We start from the raw sequence: 4,809 nt of genomic DNA, 5'->3' as shown, positions 1-4,809 counted from the left end.
ATACTTTGGACATGTTGTGAGGAGAGACTAGTCCTTGGAGAGGGACATCATGCTTGGGAGGGTGGAGGGACAGCGCAGGAGAGGAAGGCCCTCTTATGAGGTGGATTGATTCAGTGACTGGGATAATTGGGATAGGAGTGTCAGAGACAGTGCGATTGGCACAGGACAGAGCAGAGTTTCGGACTCTTGTACATAGGGTTGCTATGAGTTGCAGGCGACTCGACGGCACATAACAACAACAACAACAACAACAAAGCATGCCACACCCAGACACATTGTGCAACCTTAATTAGAAGTACATGGTCAAGATTTTCAGAGAACAGTTGGAGGAATTTAAGCATGGACAGCTTATAGATTTTATATGGAGGTACATGCAATTGATGTCCTTTTTCTTAAATTCAGTATTGGCACTGAGGTTGCATAGAAAAGTATTCTCTCTTTTTTTTTTCCCTTGTGTACCGCCGAGTCGGACCCAAATGGCACAGGAGGAGGTTGCACCTCCTTCTCTATCAGAGCATCTGGTAGATTCGAGGAGCCCAGCTTCTTGCCACTAGGCCACAAGAGCTAATGAAGAGTATCCTCGTATAGGCAGAATTCTGAATGATTTTTGCCAATGTGCTTTGAAGACTGCAAATGACTTTCAACCATGTCAGTCAACAATTGGTGAATCTAGTACCGGCTGTTTCCAGGGGTTTTGTAGGGGTTTTATTGTCTTAAAAAAATAAATAACAACTGAGAGATGAAAAACCTCTTCAAAGCACTGATTTGCTGAACAATCCTGCATAAAGGTACAGTCATCAAGTGTAAACAAGTAAAGGATGATTCATAATGCGCAGAGATTCCAGGAATCCTGACCCAGGATAGGTCATCATTTCACTCGTGAGCAGCTTGACTCAAAAGCTTCTTTTGCAACAAAGCATGCTTAAATAAACCTTCTCTCCCCTGCTGCTGTAGTCTAGAGAAGTTGAGGTACCAACTTAAAGGCTGCCTGTCTTGGGTGGTTCAAATTCACCAGCAGCTCTAAGGGAGAGAGATGAATACTCTCCCATTGAGTGTTAGAACCAATGTTTGTTTCTTCAATGAATCAGACTCTAAATCAAGAAATCAGTTATAAACCTATGCACAGAAATAGTTAATTACTATAAACATATTTAAGAAAGATCAGAGTATGAATTAATACTGTTTTAATAAGGGCATGTACATGCTTAGCCTCTTTATCTGCAAAGCACATTTTTTCCAGTTGTTCCTTTAAGAACTCTAAAGTGTGAATCAGAAGTGGTGTTATCTGACTTTTATAGCACACGCAACTAAAGTGAGTGCGAGCCTCCAGTTTCCTGAAGAGGCAAGCCTCTCAGTCAAGGACAGAGCCCCAATCTATGGAGTCCCAAGTCCAAGGTACCTCTCTGTGCTGGATTCTCTTCCTTCCCCAAGTCCTGTGATTTCCACAGCTGGGATGTCTTATCATTTGGGTATCTCATGGAGAGTGCTGATTTTACAGCATAGATAACATATATGATATTTTTTCTCTTTCTGATTTCCCATTGTTGAAGTTAGGATTGTGTAACCAGTCTCAAGGAGGCACCTGTGGGCCCAGAGGAGTTTCAGGACTTGCTCAAGAGGTTCCGTCACCGGGTAGGGATTCTCAGACTAGAATTGAAAGGGAAATTTCAATGAGTGGCCTCCCAAGATACCTCTCAGTTTATACTATTCACAAACTACAGCCAAACATTACTTTGTACTAAATTGTCAGACAAAAGCCCCGTCTTGTTAAAACCCTACACCCTACCTCCTACATTTTTGTACTGTTGTTTCATTGATGCAGATTTCTAATAGAAATTTATACGAACCCTATTTGCAAAGGTTTCATATCTTATCTGAGTGAATTATAAATGTAGGTAATCTTAGAGAACTAAGATTATTTATAAGGAACTCAGCTTGTGCAAACATCAGATCAATGTTGGAAATTCTAGATAATTCAAGCCAAAATACCTCATTGCTCAAAGAATTCAGTTAACAGTCTCTTGGCTTGGAGTGAATATATCAATGCCAAACGATTCCTGTCAACTCTATGAAACACAAAAACAGAGACAGGAAACAACAAATGCTGGTGAGGTTGCCAGAGCCATTGAAACATAATGCATTAGAATTATAAAATGGTATAAACACTATGAAAAACAGAATTACACTTCCTAAAATAACTGGACATAGAAATGCTTTTAATTCAGCAATCTCATAGCAAGGTGTATATGCTAGAGATTAAAAAGAACTGATATAAATAGACATTTGCACATCTATGTTCAGCATTATTTACAATATTATTTGCAGTATTATTCACAACAGCAAAAAGATGGGGGGGCACCCTAAGTGCCCATCAACAAATTAATGGATAAACAAATTGTGGTATATAAACCTAGCATCTGGAGGAGACACAGGTATACCAGAACTGAGACTCAGGGAGGGAAGGGTCCTTGACCATATTCCCCAGGATCTGCATTGCCCAGGAAGGTCCCAACTCCTTCCAGAGACTCTATTGGCTAAGATAGAAGGGATCTCTCCCATCCAGCCTCAGGAGGAGACACAGTATTTTCTCCATGACGTATCTGTTTGTTCTTTTGGTAGTCTAGAGATATTCAATACTCTTTTCTAACACCACAGCTCTAAGGCATCAATTGTCCCGTCATCCTCATTTACTATGCAGTTTTCATATACATAGTAAGTGATTGAAAAGGCCACACATGGCCTCAATCAGGTACACGTTAGCCCTCAAACTGACATAGTTATTCCTCTATAATTTGGAGAGGTGCATGACTGCAGACTTTCCCAGTGCAATATTTCTCCTGATCTCTTAACTGCTGTCACCAAGTGTACTGATTGTGGATCCAAGTAAGAGGAAGTCATTCACTGTTTCAATCTTTTCTCAATCTATCACTATGTTGTATAAAAGCTATAGGATATACAATTTGCAACAATAGTAAAAACAACCAAAAAGTATGTTTGTGGGTAGACAGATGTGAATGTACATATGTATATAATAAGATATATGTGAATAAACACATTTGTGTGTATAGTTGTGTCTTGAACCCTATGAATATACATGCTTGTATATGCATATGTGCTGCACTTGCATCAAAATACATAACAAAGCATATGGCAGTAAGTTATGGAAGCTTCCTGGACGTATCCAAACGACCTGCAGAAATGGTTTCCTGGGCTAAGAGGGTTAGGACCATAGTCTGGAGAAACAGTTGAACTGAAAATTGGCTATGTTTTTAATCTGTCATAGTTCTGCATCCCACTTTGCTGAATAGGGAGCTCTGGTGGCCGTGTGGCAGGAATTGTGCTGCCAGCCCAAAGGTAGGCTGTTTGAATACACTGACTGCTCTATGGGAGAAAGATGGGCAATCTCATCCCATGCAATTTACTGCCTCTGAAAACATGCTGGAAGGTCAGCAGTAAGTCGATTCTGACTCAAAGGCAAACAACAATAACAATTTTGCTGAGTAGCAACTAAGGTGTTAAGACTTTGAGAGCAGCCATCTAAGATACAAGCATTAGTCTTTACTTATATGGAGCAAAAAAGAATAAATGAAATCAGACTCAATGAAGAAAGTAATCCAAAGAGTTAATAGCCCACATGAACTGCAGACCATCTTAACCTGAGATCCTAAAAGCTAGCTAGTGCACAGCTACCACTACCAGGACACAATAGAAGGTCTCACATATAATTGAAGAAAATGTAGAACAAAGCTCAAATTCCTAAAAAGGGTCAAAACTAGAATGGATTCCCCAAAACTATTGTCCTAAAGTTAGCACGTAATTGATGTGACTCTGTGCATCTGTCTGAAAGTATCTTCCTTTCAGCCAAATAATAGATTGATATATAAAAGAATTTCACCTGTAAGTAATGTCTTCCCTTAAATAATTAACTATGTAAAAACAAAAGGTCAACATGTGCCGAGAAGCAAAGGGGAATGAAAAAAGCAAGAGGAATAAAGGAAGCTAGAACAGTAGAAATAGAACGAATAGAAAGGAAATTACGAGAAGATGGACACATAAAAATTTAACCAAAGACATTGAATAATTTATATATTATTTTCTAAAGAGGAATCTAATTTTCTTTCACTTAAAACACAATAAAATAGTATTTAAAGCAAACAAAAACCATGAGACAGCTGTACTTTCTTACATGGGGTCACAATGAACCAAAATTTGACTTTACGACAATACTGCAGTAAATGCTGCCCAGAAGCTCAACAGTTATGTGCAGGATGGGTTTAGAAGACGCTGGAATACTAGGGATATTATAGCTAATGTTAGATGGATCTTGGCAGAAAGCAGGAAATACCAGAGGAATATCTATCTGTGCTTCATTGAATATGCAAAGGCTTATGACTGTGTGGATCAAAACAAGCTGTGGTTGACTCTGAAAAGTAAATGGGAATACCAGATAATTTGATTGTACTTCTGCAAAACCTATACTTGAACCAAGAGACAGTCATCAGAACACAGCAAGGAGACACTGCATGGTTCAAAATCAGGAAGGGTGTCCACCAGGGATATATTCTGTCTCTATACCTTTTCAATCTGTATGCAGGGCAGATTATCCAGGACACTGGGCTGTACGAGGAGGAATGTGGCATCAGGATTGGAGGAATATTTATCAACAACCTACGTTATGTAGATGACAAACCCTGCTTGATGAAACTGTGGAGGGCCTAAAACGCTTGCTGCAAAAGGTCAAGGACTACAGCCTTCAATAGAGATTGAAGCTCAACATCAAGAAAACAAAGATTCTCACCACTGGGCCAA

The sequence above is a fragment of the Elephantulus edwardii genome, unplaced genomic scaffold (assembly GCF_000299155.1).
Source record: "Elephantulus edwardii isolate Elephantulus edwardi_28Jun2011 unplaced genomic scaffold, EleEdw1.0 scaffold00008, whole genome shotgun sequence".
NCBI lineage: Eukaryota > Metazoa > Chordata > Mammalia > Macroscelidea > Macroscelididae > Elephantulus > Elephantulus edwardii.
The sequence above is the reverse complement of the archived record's forward strand: the minus strand, read 5'-3'. Positions refer to the sequence as shown.